Below are 22,309 nucleotides of genomic sequence, written 5' to 3'. Positions count from 1 at the left end.
CCCATATATCTGATGAACTTCCAGGGCCACATCTCTACAAATGCTGAAGATTATGTGGAGATGGGAAAATGCGGCTGCGGGTGCTTTTTCTCCAGGTCTGAGTAAAATGAAATAGTGGGTATTTCTAAGATACATTAGGAGGATGCCAGTTTCTCTTTGTTTCATATTTTCAAAAACAGAGATTTAAAGAGGATGGGCTAGAGCTCTTATGTTCAGCTTCTTATTCCGTAAGGGAAGAATCAGGCGTATTTCTTGTGTTGAAGCAACACACACACACACACATACACACACACATACACGCACATGTTGTTTGGCAAAAGTCAGACCAGAAGAAAGCTTCTCTCCTACCAGCCTCATTCCTTGGCCTTGAACCAGCATTCTAAGTCTTCCAATACATCCTTGTCTCTCCCTACAGTAACTCTCCCATTGAGTTCTGTTTTTGTTTGTTTTTTGAGAAGGATTCTTGCTCTGTAGCTAGGCTGGAGTGCAGTGGCACAATCTTGGCTCACTACAACTTCTGCCTCCCAGGTTCAAGCAATTCTCCTGCCTCAGCCTCCAAAGTAGCTGGGACTACAGGCATGTGCCAACACGCCAGGCTAATTTTTGTATTTTTAGTAGAGACAGGGTTTCAGTATGTTGGTCAGGCTGGTCTCAAACTCCCGACCTCTTGATCCACCTGCCTTGGCCTCCCAAAGTGCTGGTATTACAGGCGTGAGCCATCACGCCCGGCCCATTGAGTTCTTAATAGAAGTGAGTTAGGTTTTGATTTTTGGCTCCTAGCTTTGCTTAGAGAAGCCAGAAAGAGGCGCAGTGGCTCACACCTAGAATCCCAGCACTTTGGGAGGCCAAGGCAGGCAGATCACAAGGTCAGGAGTTCAATACCAGCCTGGCCAACATGGTGAAACCCCATCTCTACTAAAAATACAAAAATTAGCCAGGTGTGGTGGCATACACCTGTAATCCCACCTACTGGGGAGGCTGAGGCAGGAGAATCGCTTGAACCTGGGATGCGCAGGTTGCAGTGAGCCAAGATCGCACCACTGCACTCCAGACTGGGAGACAAAGTGAGACTCCATCCCAAGAAAAAAAAAAAAAAGAGAGAAGCCAGAAAGAAAATGTAGGAAAAAAGAGGAGAGGCAGGGGAGATGAGGAATGAACAAAGTTGCAGAGGGGGTGGGGTGGGGGGCGGTGGCTATGCACATGGAGAATGGCAACTGAGGACACCTTATTCCTGAGAACTAAGGTGGCACTAAGGTTGATGGCTAGAGAGTAACTGAAAGGCCTAGTTCCCACTAGGCCAGTTTAGTTCCAGCTGCCATCAACTTTTTCCAGTAGTTCCCTTGCTCACACTCAAAATCTCAGGCATTAAAGCCCCACTGAGTTACCACAATTCATCAAGTCCTGTTTTAGAAGATGTCTAAGGCTGGGCAAGGTAGCTGACACCTGTAATCCTAGCACTTTGGGAGGCCAAGGTGGGTGGATCATGAGGTCAGGAGATGGAGACCATCCTGGCCAACATGGTGAAACCCTGTCTCTACTAAGAATACAAAAAAAAAAAAAAAAGTTAGCTGGGCGTGGTGGCACTTGCCTGTAATCTCAGTTACTTGGGACCCTGAGGCAAGAGGATTGCTTGAACCAGGGAGTCAGAGGTTGCAGTGAGCCGAGATCGCACCACTGCACTCCAGTCTGGCAACAGAGCAACTCAGTCTCAAAATAAAAAAAGAAGATGTCTGGAACTTGCATGAATATCTCTTTCTTTCCTTGTCTGTGTCCCCTAGGCCTTGGGGTTAGGACTCTGAGCTGGGATTCCTCTGTAGGCTAAGACCAATCCTGATTCTTATTCCCTCCACATGAGCAATAATTTGATTTCTAATGTCTAAACTTAGGTTGATTTTCCATTGGGAGTTACAGCAACAGTCACGGGGTTCTGAGAAGGAGTGAGGGATGCTTTAGGCTGCGGGTAGCAGAAATCTGCCTAGAAAATAAAGACACATGACTTACAGATCAGTAAGACTGGAAGTGGGGGTTCCAGGATAGGTATGGTGGCTCAACGCTGTCATGGAGGACATAGGCTCTGCCATCCTCAGTATGTGGGCTTTTCCCCTTGGTCTTGTTGCCTCGTGGTCTCAAGATGGTCCCAGCCATCTCGCCATATGTTTTTGTTTTGTTGTTGTTGTTGTTGAGACGGAGTCTCTCTCTATCACCCAGGCTGGAGTGCAGTGGCATGATCTCGGCTCACTGTAACCTCCGCCTACAGGTTCAAGCGATTCTCCTGCCTCATCCTCCGAAGTAGCTGGGATTACAGGCATGTGCCAGGACATCCAGCTAATTCTGCATATTTAATAGAGACCAGGTTTCACCGTGTTAGCCAGGCTGATCTCAAACTCCCAACCTCAGGTGATCCACCCACCTCGGCCTCCCAAAGTGCTGGGATTACAGGCATGAGCCACGGTGCCTGGCCCACAATTTTTGTATTTTTAGTAGAGACGGAGTTTCACCATCTTGGCCAGGATGGTCTTGAACTCTTGACTTCGTGATCCACCTGCCCTGGCTTCTGAAAGTGCTGGGATTACAGGCGTGAGCCACCATGCCCGGCAAATGGGATGGCGTGCTGCATGGGCTGGAAATCCCTCTACGTTCTAGCAGCACAGCTAAGTCACCCACCCACTTCTAAGCCAACTGACAGCAAAGGGAACAAGTGGCAAACTGGCTGCAATGACACCCACAGGCAGGAGGTCCCCCTGGGATGGCTTCTCTCGGCCCTTTTTGGAGTCCCAGCGCAGTTCCTGCCCTGTCCTCCTTTATCCTCTCGCCAAAACCAAGCTCATTTTCCCTCCGCGAGGGGATTTTCTCCATGGCATAGCTTATTTTGGTTTTGCTTCAATCGCCAAGTTTCTTCTCCGGTGTAATTCTGGCCAGCACACTGGTCTGACCAGGCCCTACTTGCCCTTAGGACATCTTGTTGCTCATTGATTCTACTGTCTGGTTTTTCCACTCCAATTTCCAAAAGGGGTCATCTGACTGGCCTGGCTGGCTTTCCCTACATTTGTGAGCCAGATGACTTCAAAAATCACTGGCCAGCATGTATGTGATCCTGGTCCACTGAACTGTATATCTGGGGGCTTGCGGGGTGGCAGAGAGGCAGGGTCACATGGTGTGACACAGCTGCCTGGGCAGCGGTTTCCATGGAGGGGCTGGGGGTAGCACAGGTGATGGTGCAATGGTGTAGGGTATCCATAGAGGGTTCTCAGAGCCCAACAACTGTACGAGATGACAAGGCTACTCTGTCAGGGAGAGAGACCACATGGAAGAACATGAGGCATCAGTCATGTGACTGCAAAAGCCACTTTGGACATTTCAGCTCCAATAGCTGTAGAGGAGAGGAGACCTCAGACATAGTGGAGCAGAAATAAACTAGAACACAAGACTCACGGAGCTGAGGGCATCATCACAGATTCTTGAGTCCCAGCGGCCTTAAGGCTTCCATGGCTCAAGAATGTCCCCCAATTCCCACAGCAGAAATTCCAGTTGCTGCAGGTAGAAAGCTTGAGTTCTCTCATGAACATGGCTTTAATAGTGATTGGAAGTGTTTCTTGCCTACTGGATTTAGGATGTTGGGAAACTTTTTTTTTTTTTGAGACGGAGTCTCATTCTGTCACCCAGGCTGGAGTGCAGTGGCATGATCGCGGTTCACTATAACCTCTACCTCCCAGGTTCAGGCGATTCTCCTGCCTCAGTCTCCCGAGCAGTTGGGACCACAGATGTGCGCCACCATGCCTGGCTAATTTTTTTTTATTTTGTTTTTGAGTTGGAGTCTTGATCTATTACCCAGGCTGGACAGCAATGGTGTGATCCCAGCTCACTGCAACCTCTGCCTCCCGGGTTCAAGTGATTCTCCTGCCTCAGCCTCCCAAGTAGCTGGGATTACAGGCATGCACCACCACACCCGGCTAATTTTTGTATTTTTAGTAGAGATGGGGTTTCTCCATGTCGGCCAGGCTGGTCTCAAACACCTGACCTCAGGTGATGTGCCCACCTTGGCCTCCCAAAGTGCTGGGATTACAGGCATGAGTCACCACGCCCGGCCTTGGGAAACTTTTTGTGGCTTTGACAGGCTGAAGAAGGAACTGTGGAGGCAGGACTATTTCAAGATGGCCCTGTTACAGACAGAAAATGGGCTGGTTCTTCCAGCAAATGGAATTTTAAAATTCTTCAATGGAAAAATGAGAACTTTTAGAAACATGGGTGATGGGCAGAGCTGGATTTGAACCCCTGCTCTTCTACTTACTAGCTGCATGACCTTGGGCAAGTTATTTAGCCTCTTTAAGTCTTATTTTTTTTCGTTTGTAACAAGAGGATAGAAACACACCTCTTTCACAGGGTTGCTGGTAGGACTAAATGAGATACTGCATGGGAAACAATTGGCACCACTGGCCCAGGACACATGATGGTGACTGCGATTGTGAGTCACTTATGCACTTGGCAAGTGAGGGCCAAAGGCTCAGTGAGAGACCCAGCTAGAGCTTCAGGGCACTGGCTTGGCTCTTCTTAACAGGGATCTGGTGCCCTCCATGGTGGGGACTGGGGATGGGGTAGGGGTGTCTTTACAGCTCTCCATCTAGATCCAGTTTCTTGAGCAACTTCATAGAAGCCTCTCATTTTATTTATTTATTTATTTATTTATTTATTTATTTATTTATTTATTTTGAGATGGAGTCTAGCTCTTGTCACCCAGGCTGGAGTGCAATGGCTTGATCATGGCTCACTGCAACCTCCGCCTCCCGGGTTCAAGCAATTCTCCTGCCATAGACTCCTAACTAGAATTACAGGCCTGCACCACCATGCCCGGCTAACTTTTGTATTTTTTTGTAGAGACGAGGTTTCACCATGTTGGCCAGACTGGTCTTGAACTATGGACCTCAAGTGATCCACCTGCCTTGGCCTCCCAAAGTGCTGGGATTATAGGCATGAGCCACCATGCCTGGCCCTCTCATTCTCTTTAGAATGGCCTTTGCTACCCCCATGGGGATGCCTAGCTTCTCCAATAGCCTTCACCTGGTCTTTCTTCCTCCTCTCTTTATTCCTCCTCTTTCTTTCTCTCCTACTCTCTCTCTCTCTCTCAGGGTCTTGCTCTGTCACCCAGGCTGGAGTGCAGTGGTATCACAGCTCACTGCCACCTCGAACTCCTGGGCTCAAGCAATCCTCCTACCTCAGCCTCCTGAGTTGCTGGGATTACAGGCATGCTCCACTACACCTGGCTAATTTTTAAATATTATTGTTTGCAGAGACAGGGTCTTGCTATGTTGCCCAGGCTGGTCCAGAACTCCTGGACTCAAGTGATCCTCCTGCTGTGACCTCCCTAAGTGCTGGGATTACAGGTATGAGCCACCATGTCCAGCCAGGTTATTAATGTCAATCTCCGTCACCTCCACCTGTTTTTGTAATTTCTTATCCAATTTGGCCTGGGGATCATCATCAGAGGAGGGATTTGAGAGGGTATTCTTTTTTTTTTTTTTTTGAGATCGAGTCTCACTCTGTTGCTCAGGCTGGAGTGCAGTGGCACAATCTCGGCTCAGTGCAACCTCTGCCTTCCAGGTTCAAGTGATTCTCCTGCCTCAGCCTTCCGAGTAGCTGGAATTACAGGTGCGCACCAGCATGCCTGGCTAATTTTTGTGATTTTAGTAGAGACAGGGTTTCACCATGTTGCCCAGGCTGGTCTCAAACTCCTGGGCTCAAGCAATCTGTCCACCTTGGCCTCCTAAAGTGCTGGGATTACAGGCATGAGCCTCTGCGCCTGGCTGAGGATATTCTGGAGGCTCACTGTAAATGGCATTCCAGCTATACAATTCCAGGACTTGAGCAATGAAGCCAGCAACCGGCTGTCTCCTGTGGCCTGTAGAGAACTGGGTAAATACACGAGCCTCTGGTAAGCAGACAGAGAGGCAGCTGGCCAGGGAACTCCCTTTCCTTCTCTCCTGAATGCTCAATGACCTGCTGACATGTTCGGCAAGTCAAAGTTCAGCAGTGTGGAAGACGTGGCTTTCTAGGAAATGCAGTTCTCACAGGCAGCGCCAACACTAAGAACTAGTTCTTACCATCTGTGTCAAGATAACAAGAATTTTAACTTACTAGGTTTTTTTTTTTTTTTTTGTATGAAGTCTTGCTCTGTCACCCAGGCTGGAGTGCAGTGGTGTGATCTTGGCTCACCGCAACCTCCACCTCCCAGGTTCAAGCAGTTCTTCTGCTGCAGCTTCCCAAGTAGCAGGGATAACAGGTGTGTGCTACCACACCCAGCTAATTTATGTATTTTCAGTAGAGTTGGGGTTTTACCATGTTGGCCAGGCTAGTGTCCAACTCCTGACCTCAGGTGATCTGCCTGCCTCGGCCTCCCAAAGTGCTGGAATTACAGGTGTGAGCCACCGTGCCTGGCTAGTAACTTTTAAAGTTAGAAGGGAGCTCCAAGGCTATATAAAACTCTGGACTTGGCTGGGCGTGGTGGGTCACGCCTGTAATCCCAGCACTTTGGGAGGCCGAGGCAGGTGGGTCATGAGGTAAGGAGTTTGAGACCAGCCTGGTCAACCTGGTGAAACCCTGTCTCCACTAAAAATACAAAAATTAGCCGGGCATGGTGGCACTCACCTTTAATCCCAGCTTACTCGAGAGGCTGAGTCAGGAGAATTGCTTGAACCCAGGAGGCAGAGGTTGCAGTGAGCCGAGATCATGCCACTGCACTCCAGCCTGGGCAACAGAGCAAGACTCCATCTCACAAAACAAAAACAAAAAAAACTCTGGACTTGCACACAAATTTGTTCCCTTTCAGAGGAGATTGACATTTCACCACCAACAAAAGGTGAGAGGCCTTTTCTGTCCTGTGTCCTTGACACCCAGAACTTAGCCATATACCAATGGGATGATGTCCTCCCCAGGGGCAGGAGCAGACCCAGGTGGGACATTTCAGCACAGTCCTTAAGGTCTGTTCTCCTCGCTACCTCCAAGAACTCCTTGGCTGCCTGGGAACCAGAGTGCAACATTCATTCAACAGATACTGAGTGCATACCTACTACGAGCCAGATGCTAAGCTGGGCACTGTGGACACAGAGACAGGCCTAAGGCATAGCCTTGCTTTCAGAGAGCCCCAAGTTCACCTCGAGGGTGGTCCCTGAGCTGGTCATACTTAACTAGGACTGTGAATGCACAGCTCCCCAGCAATGGTGACTTCTATTTTTTTTTTTTTTTTTTTTTGAGAGCAGTCTTTCTCTGTTACCCACGCTGGAGTGCAGTAGAATGCTCTCAGCTCACTGCAATCTCCACCTCCCGGGTTCAAGCGATTTTAGTGCCTCAGTCTCCTGAGTAGCTGGGATTACAGGTGTGCACCACCATGCCTGGCTATTTTTTGTATTTTTAGTGGAGATGGGGTTTCACCATGTTGGCCAGGCTGGTCTTGAACTCCTGACCTCAGGTGATCTGCCCAACTTGGTCTCCCAAAGTGCTGGGATTGCAGGTGTAAGCTACCACCGCACCTGGCCAACAACACTGACTTCTTGCTTGTTCCTTGCCTTTCCATCCCCAAAATCGTTCCCAGGGCCTAGTGTAATGCAGGGCAACTAGCAACAACTCTCAGGCAGAGCTGAAGCTGTGGAGACCAAGCATCGACCACCTTGGCTAATGCGGCTGGCCTGCCTGGGGCTGGAGGTTGGGAGGGGAGGAAGAGGTGGCAGTAAGTATAAGATCACCTTCCTCCCCGTGTGACCTTCAAGGGGCAACCACCCTGAAGAAGGCGGGCTACATCTTCAGTGGAAGGTAAATGACCTGAACAACAAACCCATCTGCCTAGATGACATCGTCACAGTTATAAGCAGTCTGCCTGTCCACACAGTCCGCCAAGCCACCCTGAGTGTCTCAGGGTTCAAAGGATTCTTGGACCATCCAGAGGACAAGGGGCGGCCCCTCTTCAAAGATCTCTCAGTCTGCTTCAGAAGAAAAAGTCATCAAAAGATAACGAAGGGCTAAGTGTGGCATGAGTGTTAAACGGGTTTCACAGGCAGTGCATTCTCATGAAGGGAAGCAGGGGAGCAGGGCTCCAGGCTCACAGCATCCCAGGAAGGGTTCAGGGAACAGGTGGGCTTTGGGCCAGGCTTAAAGGATGGGCAGAATGCGGAGTGGCAGGGGTACGCACCCCACTGCATTCCAGGGGGCGCTGACCATCAGCAATGACATGGCACTCAGAATAGAGTTTGGGCTAAGCACGGTGGCTTATGCCTGTAATCCCAGTGCTTTGGGAGGCTGAGATGGGAGGACTGCTAGAGCCCAGGAGTTCAAGAGCAGCCGGGGCAACACAGTGAGACCTCATCTCTATAAAAAATTTAAAAATTAGCCAGGTATGCTGGTGTGTGCCTGTAGTTCCAGCTACTCAGAAAGCTGAGGTGGGAGGATCACTTGAGCCCAGGAGGTCAAGGCTGCAGTAAGCTATAATCATGCCACTGCATTCCAGCCTAGAAATGCAGAGCAAGACCCCATCTCTTAAAAAAAAAAAAAAAAAAAGGTACCACTTTGGGGAAATTGCAGACTCTAAGCCTAAACTCTACTGGCCTGATACACATGGCAAAACACTTGGTCAGGATTTGCAGTAGAATATCAAAGAACTCACAGGGCAGAGGAAAGCTTCAAATATTATGAATGAGGGAAAATTTCCATTCATCTCATAATTCATACTAGAGAGACTCCCAGTGAATGGCACCAGTGGAGGAAAATCCTCAGACGGAGGCGAGCTGTTATTGGAGATGCGAAAATCACAGGGGAGGACAAAGCATAGAAGCGCGTGGAACCATGTCACAGCTTGCACCTGAAAGCATCACACGGGAGAGAACCTGCATCCTCAATGAATGGCGTTCCAAAAAAGCGCAACCGCATCAAGCATCAGACAAGCCATTCTGAGCTCAGTCTTTGCAATGTAATGAATTGGGGGTGGTAATCATTTGAGAAGAAATCAGCCCTTACTCATCAGCCAATGGTTCCGACTGGAGAGAGGGCGGGTGCTCATCATGGATGATGAAGCTCTCGGGGTGCTCCGATCACATATAACAAAGGAGGCTGCAGAAGGGGCCTGAGGAGGGCTGTCAGGGGGTCCTAAGGGTACACGTGACATAAAACGTTCACAAGAGGAAAACATTTCAGATGAAAGGGGCAAACTTAGAAAGTGATTTCGGGCCGGGCACAGTGGCTTGCACCTGTAATCCCAGCACTTTGGGAGGCTGAGGTGGGGCCGGGGGAGGGGAATCACTTGAGGCCAGGAGTTCAAGACAAACCTTAGCAACATAGCAAGACCTCATCTCTACCAAAAATAAAAAATAAATCAATAAAAAATTTTTAAAAGCTTTTTTTGGAACTTGTCCTCTTAGAACCAGGAATGGCTGTGGGGAACGCAGATATATCTTCAGAGGAGTTTGCTCAGAGGACACAATTGTGCACATGTGATCCTTGGGGTGACTTGCAGGGGTACCCTCATGCCATGCAGAAGAATCCAGCCCAGCAGTTCTCAAAGTTTCCTTTTCCCACAGAGCTATACATTTTCTTTATCTTCCCTCCTCCTTCCTCTTTGTCCTTTGGTAAAGTCCAATGTCAATGTTTCTGTTCCTTGTCGTTGCCTTGGGAGGGTGTCCTGGCACCTGTGTGTTCACATGTTCTCTGCCTGGCCTGCCTATCAAGAGGCTGGTGGCAGGCCAGACACAGTGGCTCACCCCTGTAATCCAGCACTTTGGGAGGCCAAGGCGGGCAGATTGCCTGAGGTCAGGAGATCAAGACCAGCCTGCCCAACATAGTGAAACCCCATCTCTACTAAAAATACAAAAATTAGCTGGGCATGGTGGTGCATGCCTGTAATCCCAGCTATTAAGGAGGCTGAGGCAGGAGAATCACTTGAACCAGGGAGTTGGAGGTTGCAGTGAACTGGGATTGCACCACTGCACTCCAGCCTGGTGACGGAGTGGGGCTCCGTCTCAAAAAACAAAACAAAAAAACCCAGACATGGTGGTGGGTGCCTGTAATCCCAGCTACTTGAGAGGCTGAGGTGAGACAATCGATTTAGCCCAGGAGTTTGAGATCAGCCTGGATGACATAACTAAATCTCATCTCTACAAGGATGAGGTGGGAGGATCACTTGAGCCCAGGAATTTGTGGCCAGCTTGGGCAACAAAAGAAGACCCCATCTGGCCAACATGGTGAAACTCCGACTCTACAAAAATGAGCTGGGCATGGGTGACATGCATGTGTAGTCCTAGCTACTTGGGAGGTTGAGATGGGAGGATCGCTTGATCTCAGAAGGCCAAAGCTATAGTGAGCTATGATCACATCACTGCACTCCAGCCTGGATGACACAGGGAGATTCTGTCTCAAAAAAAAGAAAAGAAATATATATTTCATCTCTGTCCCTGGTTCCTGGCACAGAGCTTCTAAAGCTCTTACAAAGACCTCAGTGATAGATGTGACAGGAACATCTTTTGTTTTAATATTTGGTCTTGGTCCCAGGTTTCTAACACAAGAGCCTCTAAGAATTTTGGGATCTCCAGCATGGTAAGAATGCATTTGGGGATGTTGTTGAGATGACTGGGTGACTGCAAGCTCCTAGATTTCTTCAGGAGGAGGGCTGATTTCCAATGGAAGCAACCACATGATTAGACACTTGGAACTTTCAGCCTCATGCACTGAACTCCAGGAGGAAGAGGGGCTGGAGACTGCCTTAATCACCAACGGCCAAAGATTTTATCAATCATGCTTGCATAATAAAGCCTCCATAAACACCCTGAACAGGGTTTGTGGAGCTTCCGGGGTTGCTGAACACAGGAGATGCTGGGAGGGTGGCATGTTCAACAGAGGGCATGGGAGCTCTGTGCCCCTAACTTACCTTGCCCTGGGCATCTTTCTTTTTTTTGAGATAGGGTCTGGCTCTTTTGTCCAAGCTAGAGTGGAGTGGCACAATCTCAGCTCATTGTAACCTAAGCCTCCCCAGTCCCCAGCTCAAGGTGTCCTCTCACCTCAGCATCCCTAGTAGTTGGAACTCTAGGTGCACACCACCACACCCGGTTATTATTATTTTTTTGTTTTTTGTAGAGACAGGTTTTCACCATGTTGCCCAGGCTGGTCTCAAACTCCTCAGTTTAAGCGATGTTCCCACCTTGGCCTCCCAAAGTTCTGAGGTTACAGGCGTGAGCCACTGCATCCAGCATGTACGTCTCTTTCATTGGCTGTTTCTGAAATGTATCCTTTGCAATGAACCAGCAATAGGAAATGAACTGGCCAGATGCGGTGGCTGACATCTGTAATCCTAGCACTTTAAGAGGCAGAGGTGGGAGGATCACTTGAGACCAGGAATTTGTGGCCAGCCTGGGCAACACAACAAGACCCCATCTATACAAAAAATAAATTAGCCAGATGTGGTGGTGCAGGCATGTAGTCTCAGCTACTAGGGAGGATGAGGTGGGAGAACCACTGGAGCCCAGGCAGTCAAGGCTGCAGTGAGCTATGACTGCACCACTGCACACCAGCCTGGGCAAAAAAATAAGACCCTCTCTCTCAGAAAAAAAGAAAATAAACTGTTTTTCTGAGTTCTGTAAACTGTTCTAGCAAATAATTAAACCCAAGAATAGAGTTATGGGAACCCCCGATTTGTAACAGGTTGGTCAAAAGTACAGGTGACAACCAAGGACTTGCCATTGGCATCTGAAGTGAGGATGGTCTCGTGGGACTGAGCCCGTAACTTGTGGGGTCTGTGCTAACTCCAGGCAGTGTCAGAATAAAATCATGGGATACCCAGTTAATATCCAGAGCACTGGAGAATTTGGTGTAGAAACTCCATACATACATTCAGTCGGAAGAGTGTGAGTAGAGACAAACATGGGCTTTTCTGTCACCTGTCTACCTGCTTAACTGCATAGGAGAGGCAATACGTGGTGCTCATGAACAAAGCAAACATTAAAGTCAGACCAGACCCAACATTTGACTCAGTCTTAATATCCAGGTGAGCTTGGGCAAATCATTCATTATTCCTAAGGCTTCATCACTCCATTCATAAAATGGGGATAACTGTGGCACCTACCTGTGATTCTGTGAGAATTAATGAAATATTATGCTTGGGGTTATTGTGATCATTCTATTCCAAACTATTTGACAAGGACAGTGATGGATGATGACATCAAAAAATCAGAAACTGCAATGAGGTCTCTCAGGCAAAATTCCATACAAGCAAATTACTGTCTCTACAAAGCATTTCTGCCACACCTAATTCACCATTCCCTGAACAAAATATGCCGTCTTCGTTGTTCAGGTCTGTACAGTGCTGGTTTCCCTTCCCGGGCAGTTTGCGCTATCCCATCCCAGCCCATTCCCCATCCCTCCACCTCCCCCTTCCCTCCCCACTCTCATACAACTCTTCCTCATCTTTCAGGACTTGGCTTCAATGTTACCTTAACTGGAAGCTTCTCTCACTCTCCAGAAGAGCTTCCCATTGCACTTGATGCATGCACTATTATTTGATCATTTTTAACTTACAGTCCAAATCTTTTTGTACCTGAATAACATGTTGCCCAGTCAGTCTCTCTTCCTGGATTCAGAAGTCTTTCATGGTAGATCCAGCTGGAAGTGACAAAAAGACATCTTTTGACATAAAGGGATGACACAGACAGACGTGAGTTCTTAAACGTCTTAAATGTTATGTGAAAATTAAACAGAATTCAAAGACTTGTGGGGAACACTTAGGAGGGAAAGTTACTGGGAATGTCATAAAGGGTTAATTTTTTTAAATTTAATTTAATTTAATTTTATTTTATTTTATTTTATTTTTTGAGACAGTTTCATTCTGTCACCTAGGCTGGAGTGCAGTGGTGCAATCAGGCTCACTGCAGCCTTGACTACCTGGGCTCAAGTAATCTCACTTAATTTTTATTTGGTTTAAGAAAGTCTTGGTTGAGGGTGGTGGCTTATGCCTGTAATCTCAGCACTTTGGGAGGCTGAGAGAGGTATATTACTTGAGGCCAGGAGTTTGAGATCAGCCTGGGCAATATATTAAGACCCTGCCTCTACCAAAAAACAGAGTGAATGTGTGGAAGACAATTTTTCCACAGATTGGGAGTGAGGGAGTAATTTCAGGATGATTCAAGTGCATTACATATATTGTGCACTTTATTTCTATTATTACTACATAGTAATATATAATGAAATGATTCTACAACGCATTATAATGTAGACTCAGTGGGATCTCTGAGCTTGTTTTCCTGCAACTAGACTGTCCATCTGGGGTGATGGGAGACAGTAACAGAATATCAGGCATTAGATTCTCATAAGGAGTACACAACCTAGATCCCTCGCATGCACACTTCACAACAGAGTTTGTGCTCCTATGAGAATCTAATGCTGCTGCTGATCTGACAGGACATGGAGCTCAAGTGGTCATGCAAGCGATGGGAGGGGCTAGAAATACAGATGAAGTTTCCCTTCACTTGCCTGCTGCTCACCTCCAGCTCTGTGGCCCTGTGGTTGGAGACCGCTGCTCAAGGGCATTCGAAAGGATCCATCCCATGCCATTCTTCAGAGTCATCTTTACTGCTGCAGTGGTCAACCTGTAGCACCCCTAAGCTCGCAGGACATATGCTTCAACTGGCATTTCACAATCAACACTATGTGGTAGCTTGAGTCATTGTGAGGTCACTTCCTGGAAATCACCAGCATTCCATACCCCATTAGCAAGGAGCTCAGCACTGCTCCTTGGATAACCAAACCTATTCCCAAATCCCATCTGTGTGCGTCTATCTCCTGGTACCCTTCCTAGCATCAATTCTGTATTTGTAGGAGTCCAATCAGGAGACACAAACCACTCAACAGTTTAAACTAGAATGAGCAAGGTGGCTCACACCTGTAATCCCAGCACTCTGGGAGGCCAAGATGGGTGGACTGCTTTGAGCTCAGGAGTTTGAGAACAGTCTGGGAAACATGGCAAAACCTCGTCTCTACAAAAAACACAAAAATCAGCTGGGTGTGGTGGCACTTACCTATAATCCCAGCTACTCGGGAGGCTGAGGCAGGAGAATTGCTTGAGCCTGGCAGGTGGAGGCTGCAGTGAGCAGAGGTTGTGCCACTGTACTCCAGCCTGGGTGACAGTGTGAGACCCGGTATCAAAAAGAAAAAACGTATATATATGTAAATTTAATATAAAAAGTATTAATTTCGGCCAGGCACAATGGCTCATGCCTGTAATCCCAGCACTTTGGGAGGCCAAGGCAGACAGATCACCTGAGGTCGGGAGTTGGAGACCAGCCTGACCAGCATGGAGAAACCCCATCTCTACTAAAAATACAAAATTAGCTGGGCATGGTGGCACATGCCTGTAATCCCAACTACTCGGGAGGCTGAGGCAGGAGAATTGCTTGAACCCGGCAGGTGGAGGTTGCGCTGAGCCGAGATAGCGCCATTGCACTCCAGCCTGGGCAACAAGAGTGAAACTCCATCTCGAAAAAAAAAAAGGTATTAATTTTTACAGAGGATCAGCACAATGAGGGACACACTAGCAGAAAGTAAAGACAACTCTAGAGAATATGGAACTAGCAGAGGCCAGGCATTGTGGCTCATGCCTGTAATCCCAGCAATTTGGGAAGCCTAGGCAGGAGGATCGCTTGAGGCCAGGAGTTGGAGACCAATCAGCGCTAAATAGTGAGACTCTGTGTCTACCAAAAAAAGAAACATTAGCCAGGTGTGGTGGTGGTGCACACCCGTAGTTCCAGCTACTTGGGAGTCTGGGGTGGGAGAATCCCTTGAGCCTGGGAAGTCTACACTACAGTGAGCCAAGATTGTGTCACTGCACTCCAGCCTGGGCGACAGAGTGAGATCCTGTCTTAGAAAGAAAAAAGAAAAGAAAGTGTTAATCCCCCTATGGGAATCTCCTCTTCTCCTGCCCTCTCTGGAACCTCACTTGTCAGTTCTTCCTCCCACTTTCCTGTATCTTTAACCTATCCCCCACTTTTAGCTCCTTCCCATCATCATTTAAATTACTCAAACTTCTTCTGTTTTAAAAACCTCTCCCTAAACTCAGTGAGAGGTATCCTGCACACCCACTGAGCCATCTGCTCTCCCTGGTGCCTTCTCTACAGCAGCCTGAGCCATGTCTCTAATCCATGAATCTCATCATGTTACTCCCCCATTTACATCACTTCTCCTTGCCTCAGGGATTAAGTCCAAACTCCTTAACAGCCCCTGCTCTGCCCTGCCTTGCAAGGCAGCCTCACTGCTTGCCCCTCTCCATTTCATCTGCTATGGAGTCCAACTGAGCTTCATCTGCCCCTTGAACGCCCACTCCTTCTCCTCTGGGAGTCTCTGAAGTGGGTGATATCCTCTGCTTATAATATGCTTCCCCTTAAACCTCTACTCTCTTCCTAGCTAGCTTCGACTCCTCTGTCACTTGTCCGCTTTGGCATCACCTCCTCATAGAAGACTTCTTTGACTCCCAAGATTCTCAGGAGCATGGCAGGTGAGGTGCTCCTCCCATGAATGGATGGAGATTAGGGAGTGTGTGTTATTCATGCTTAATTCACCAATGCTTAGCTGAGTACCTGGCATAAAATAGTTACTGTGGTGGCCAAAGTAATAACCCCCACCGCCGCCACCAATTGCTCATGTCCTATGTTACACAGCACAATTACATAGGAAGGGGGAATTAAGAGTGCAGATAAAATTAATGTTGCTCATCAGCTGACCTTAAAACAAGATTATCCTGGCGTATCTAGGACAGCCCATGTAATTACAAGCATTCTTTAAAACTGGAAGAGGGAGGCAGAAGGTTAAGAACCAGAGACGGTGGGCACAATGGCTCATGCCTGTAATACCAATACTTTGGGAGGCCAGGGCAGGAAAATCCCTCGAGTGCAGGAGTTCAAGGTCAGCCGTGGCAACATACTGAGGCCCCCTCTCTACAAAAAAATAAAAACAAAATTCACTGAGTGTCACGATGCTTACCTGTAGTCCCAGCTACTGGGAAGGCTGACATGGTAGGATTGCTTGAGCCTGGGAGTTTGAGGCTACAATGAGCCATGATTGGACCACTGAACTCCATCCTAAATGACAGGGCAAGGTCCTGTTTCTAAAGAAAAAAAGGACATTGGAATCAGGGTCCTCTCCATCCTGAGGTGCCTACAAGGCATCTCTCTCTGCAAACGAGTAAACATCACCCTCCAACTCCTTACAGAGTGGAGCAGCAGGAAAACTCCTTCACCTCATTTCTGTGCTGCTTGGGAGGCCTGGACAGCCCAATAACCAGCTCCTTGCTGATGAAGCAATCAGGAAATGGCTCGAGTTGAGCTAAGGAGAATTTGGATCCTTCTTTTGGTTCTCAATAGGCAGGGTAGGGGCCAGGCATGGCGGCTCATACCTGTAATCCTTGCACTGTGGGGGGCCAAGGTGAGAGGATTGCTTGAGGCCAGGAGCTCAAGACCAGCCTGGGCAACATAGCAAGACCTGGGTGGCATACACCTGTGGTCCCTACTTCTTGGTAGGATGAGATGGGAGGATTGATCACTTGATCCCAGGAGTTTCAGGCTGCAGTGAGCCATGATCACACCACTGCACTTCAGCCTGGGTGACAGAGCCAGACCATGTCACAAAAAGTTAGAAAGAAAAAAAAGAGAGGGAGAGAGACTATACACAGGCACCACCACGTTTGGCTAATTTCTAAATATTCTGTAGAGACAAGGTCTTGCTAGGTTGCCCAGGCTAGTCTAAAACTCCTGGCATCAGGCTGGGCATGGTGGCTCATGCTTGTAATCCCAGCACTTTGGGAGGCTAAGGCAGGCAAATCACCTGAAGTCTGGAGTTTGAGACCAGCCTGGCCAACATGGTGAAACTCTGACTCTACCAAAAATAAAAAAATTAGCTGGGCAGTAGTGGCGTGTACCTGTAGTCTCAGCTACTCGGGAGGCTGAGGCAGGAGAATCACTTGAACCTGGGAGGTGGAGGTTGCAGTGGACCCCATCACAGCACTCCACCCTGGGTGACAGAGTGAGACTCTGTCAAAAACAACAACAACAGCAACAACAACAACAACAAAAACAAAAACAACAACAACAAAAAAGACTCCTGGCATCAAGACATCTTCCTGTCTTAGCCTCCCAATGCCCTGGGATTATACTGTTTCCTATAATTGAAGACACTTGTTCTTATACTGCTTTAAGGTATAAAGGAAAAAAAAAAAACAGATAATGGCAAATGTTGGTGAAGGCCGGGCATGGTGGCAGCCTGTAATTCCAGAACTTAGGGAGGCTGAGGTGGGCAGATCACTTGAGGCCAGGAGTATGAGACCAGCCTGGGCAACATGGTAAAATCCCATCACTACAAAAAAATATAAAAATTAGCCAGGCATGGTAGTGTACACCTGTAATTTTCAGCTACTCAGGAGGCTGAGATGAGAGAATCACTTGTGCCTGGGAAGTCAAGGCTGCAGTGAACTGTGATGGCATCATTGCACTGCGGCCTGAGAGACAGAGCAAGCCCCTATCTAGAAAAAAAAAAATGTCAGTGAAGATGTGGAGGAATTGGAACCCACATACATTACTGGTGGGAACATAAAATCGTGTAACCATTTTGTTTGGGTATTTCTTTTCTTGTCATTTTAATTGGATTTAAAAAAAATCAAGACAGGGTTTCACTATCTTGCCCAGCTGGTCTTGAATTCATGGGCTCAAGCCATCCTCCTAGCTGAGCCTCCTGAGTAGCTGGGATTACAGGTGTGAGCCATTGCACCCAACTGGTGTAGCCACTTTAGAAAACAGTCTGGCAGTTTCTCAAAAGGCTAAATGTACAGTCATCCTATAATGCAACAATTTCACTCATAGGCATATATCCCAGACAAATAAAAATATATGTCCGCACAAAAACTTGTACAACAATCTTCATAGCAGCATTATTCATAATGACCAATACATGGAAACAACCCAAATATCCACCAACTGATGAACAAATAAACAAAATGCAGTGTGTCTCTACCATGGAATACTGCCATAGAAGGAATGAAATATTGATACACACTATGACATAAAGGAACTTTGAAAACACTGTGCTAAGAGGGAAAAAAAGCCACAAAAGATCACATATTGTACAATTCTATTTGTCCAGATTAGGCAAATCTATAGTGACAAAAAAATTAATCAATGGTTGCCTAAGGCTGGGGGCGAAGGTAGGTGGGGAGAGTAGGAGGTAGCGGCTAAGGGGTATGGATTTCTCTACAGGATAATGAAAGGTTCTAAAAGTGACTGTGGTGATCGATGCACAGCTCTGTGAATATTCTAAAACCTACTGAGTTGCAGATTTCAATAAATAAATCAATTGAAGGGTATGTGAATCATATATATTCTCCATTTGCCTTGTGGTATTTTATTACCTTGTGAAGCATGTGATCTCTGTGACCCACACCCTATTCGTACACTCCCTCCCCTTTTGAAAATCACTAATAAAAACTTGTTGGTTTTGCGGCTTGGGGGGCATCGCGGAACCTGCCGACATGTGATGTCTCCCCTGGACACCCAGCTTTAAAATTTCTCTCTTTTGTACTCTTTCCCTTTATTTCTCAGACTGGCCGACACTCAGGGAAAATAGAAAAGAACCTACATGAAATATCAGGGGTGAATTTCCCCCGATATCACACGGGCTCTTCTCTCACCTGTCTACCTGCTTAACTGCATAGGAGAGGCAATGCATGGTGCTCATGAACAAGGCAAGCATTAAAGTCAGACCAGAATAACATTTGACTCAGTCTTAATATTCAGGTGAGCTTGGGCAAATCGCTCATTAACCCCAAGTCTTCATCATTTTGAGCATATAATGGGGATAACTGTGGCACCCACCTGTTTTTGTGAGGATCAATGAAATATTATGCTTGATGTTATTGTGATCATGATACTATCCGACAAGGGCAGTGATGCATGATAACATCAAAAAATTAGAAACTGTAATGAGGTCTCTTGGGCAAAATTCCATACAAGCAAATGACCGTCTCTCCAAAGCATTCCTGCCACACTTAATTCACCATTCCCTGAACAAAATGTGCCATCTTCATTGTTCAGGTCTATATAGTGCTGGTTTCCCTGCCTGGGCAGCTCATTCCATCCCATCCCAGCCCAATCCCCATCCCTCCACCTCCCCCTTCCCTCCCCACTCTCATATAACTCTTCCTCATCTTACAGGACTTGGCTTCAATGTCACCTTACTGGAAGCTTCTCTCCCTCTCCAGAAGAGCTTCCCATTGCACTTGATGCATGCACTATTATTTGATCATTTTTGAGTTACGGTCCAAGTCTTTTTGTACCTGAATAACACGTTGCCCAGTCAGTCTCTCTTCCTGGATTCAGAAGTCTTTCATGGTAGGTCCAGCTAGAAGTGACAAAAAGACATTCTTAAAAAAAAAAAAAAAAAGAGGGATGACACAGACAGACATCAGCACTCAAAAGTTTTAAATGGTATGTGAAAAACAAAATTTAAGGGCTTCTAGGAGAAACGTAGGAGGGAAGGTGTTACTCAGAAATATGATAGAAGGTTAATTTTTATTTTATTTTATTTTTAGAGAAAGGGTCTTGCTCTATCGCCTAGGCTGGACTGCAGTGGTGCAATCACAGTTAACTGCAGCCTCAACCTCCAGGGCTTGAGCAATATTCCCATCTAATTTTTATTTTGTTTAAGAAATGCAGTCTTGCTCTTAGCAAAGCTAAAGTGCAATGGTGTGATCATAGCTTACTGCAGCCTCAACCTTCTAGACTCAAGTGATCCTCCAGTCTTAGCCTCCTCAGTAGCTGGGACTACAGGTGTGCACTGCAACGTGTAGCTCTTTTTTTTTTTTTAATTTTTAGTAGACACAAAGTGTCGCTATGTTGACCAGGTTGGTGGTGATCTCCTACACTCAGGATGTTCTCCCACCTCAGCCTTCCAAAGTGCTGGGATTACAGGTATGAGCTGCCACACCTGGCTGAGGGGGTTAATTTTTAATTATATAAAGAGCTCAAAGCAAATATTAGAAAGAGCCTAAATGCCTCCAGCAGTTGACTGGTACTGGTAAATTGTGATACATCCATATAATAAAATATTATGCAACCATGAAAAGGATTAAGATAGATCAATAGGTATTGGCACAAATGTCCACAAAATATGAAAATGTGAAGTGATGTTCAATCACCATGTACGTATCTTGAAGGATATGGCCCATTTTCTCAATAGCAATTATTTCCTGAGATAAGATTATGGGTCTAAAGAGTGAAGGAAATTTTTCACTTATTTAAAAGTATTTACTATTTTTATAATTTAATAAAAGATTAAACAGATCATTGAATTAGTAAAAGACAAAGTAACTCTATAAATAAATGGAAAAGACACAGACACCCCAGGCACGGTGGCTCATGCTTATAATACCAGTACTTTGGGAGGGGGTGGTGGGGGGATTGCTTGAGGCCAGGAGTTCCAGACCAGCCTAAGAAACAAAGCAAGACCTCGTCTCTAGTAAAAATAAAAAAATAAAAATAATTGGCCAGGCATAGTGGCACGTGCCTATAGTCCCAACTACTGAGGTGGAAGGATCACCTGAGCCTAGGAGGTCAAGGCTGCAGTGAGTTGAGACTGTGCCACTACACTCAAGCCTAGAAGACAGAGCGAGACTTCATCTCAGAAAAAAAAAAAGGACAATAAAGAAATAAAGCTAATAAGCTAACATAAGGAAAGATAAAATATGTGACAAATAGGCTGGGCGCATGGCTCACAGCTGTAATCAAGCACTTTGGGAGGCTGAGGCGGGTAGACCACAAGGTCAGGAGTTCGAGACCAGCCTGATCAACATGGTGAAACCCCATTTCTACTAAAAATACAAAAATTAGCCGGGCACGGTGGCATGTGCCTGTAATCCCAGCTACTCAGGAGGCTGCGGCAGGAGAATCGCTTGAACCTGGGAGGCAGAGGTTGCAGTGAGCCGAGATCACACCACTGCACTCCAGCCTGGTCGACAGAGCGAGCCTGCATCTCAAAAAAAAAAAAAAAAATGGGTGACAAAGTAATAATATGAGGTCTTTCATTTATCACACAGAAAATAACTTGTTAAATTATAATACCTGTGTGGGCGAAGGTGCAGTGAAATGGCCATTTTCTTGTAGTATTAGTGGTGTTTAAAATGTATATAAGCCTTCCAGGATAAAGCTTGGAAATTTTTTTTAAATCATACAGACAGTGACTCATTACACTGCCTCCTCCAACTCCTGGCCTCAAGCAATCCTCCCACCTCAGCCTCCCAAAGTGCTGGACTTACAGGCTGACAGCCACCATGCCTGAAAACTTTGCAATTTACATCAAGGGTAATAAGAATGCTCATGCCCTGTGACTCACAGTAATCTCACTTCTGGAAATTTCATCTTTGGATATAATTCAACCTAAACAAAAGGTCACATGCACAAACACAGTGAAAATCTGGGAGTAATTTTTTCCTCTTTTTTTAAAAAAATATGGAATGCTTCACAAATTTGCATGTCATTCTTTCACAGAGGCCATGCCAATCTCTCTATTGTTCCAACTTAAGTATGTGTGCTACTGAGGCAAGCATGAGTAATTTAAGATAGAGTGGTTAAGTGAAATAAGGAAGAATTATGGAGAATTTAAAAATCTATGCTATTTATAGGCATCTAGTAACAGCTCAGTAAATATTAGCTGCTACTATTATTATTTTTATGGTAATTTCACTCAATTAAAAATTGTCATTAAAAACTACCATTGTCATGGAACATAATGTCTCCTACAGTATAATTGTAAAAACAGATACAATTTGTCCCTTGGTATATGGGGGGATTAGCTCCAGCTCTCCCATTTCTGTGTATACCAAAATCCATGCATATTCAAGTTTTCGAAGTCAGTCCTGTGGAATCCACATATAACACAAATGGGAAAATTAGTGAGGTGTGGTGACAAGCACCTATAGTCCCAGCTACTTGTGAGGCTGAGGCAGGAGGATTGCTTGAGCCCAGGAGGTTGAGGCTGCAGTGAGCCATAATTGCACCACTGCACTCCAGTCTGGGCAACAGAGTGAGACAGAAGGTTGACTTTTTAATAGAATTTTTCTGTTCACTTGAAGATATGGTCAGGATTGTGGCATATGAAAATTCTTCATAAAATAACTACCTAATCCAATTAATGCTGGAATTGGGAACAGCAGAAGTGTCATCTCAGAGCTACTCACAATGAAAGGTGATGTCTGGGGCTCAGGTGTGTTGAGGTCCCCATGCCTGGACTATGGGTGATGAGTGGGATTTAC

At 46.5% G+C, this 22,309-nt stretch overlaps 1 non-coding gene across 1 annotated transcript; it reads right to left on the bottom strand.

The window, feature by feature from the left end:
• Positions 1-21,500: 21,500 nt before the first annotated feature.
• On the bottom strand, positions 21,501-21,604 carry LOC112209860 (U6 spliceosomal RNA). The gene has a single exon (XR_002944859.1). It is a non-coding gene; the product is annotated as a U6 spliceosomal RNA (small nuclear RNA).
• Positions 21,605-22,309: the final 705 nt, after the last annotated feature.

Source organism: Pan troglodytes, chromosome 6, assembly GCF_028858775.2.
Source record: "Pan troglodytes isolate AG18354 chromosome 6, NHGRI_mPanTro3-v2.0_pri, whole genome shotgun sequence".
NCBI classification, from domain to species: Eukaryota; Metazoa; Chordata; class Mammalia; order Primates; family Hominidae; genus Pan; species Pan troglodytes.
Note: the sequence above shows the minus strand (reverse complement) of the source record. Positions and strands in the feature narration are given on the sequence as shown.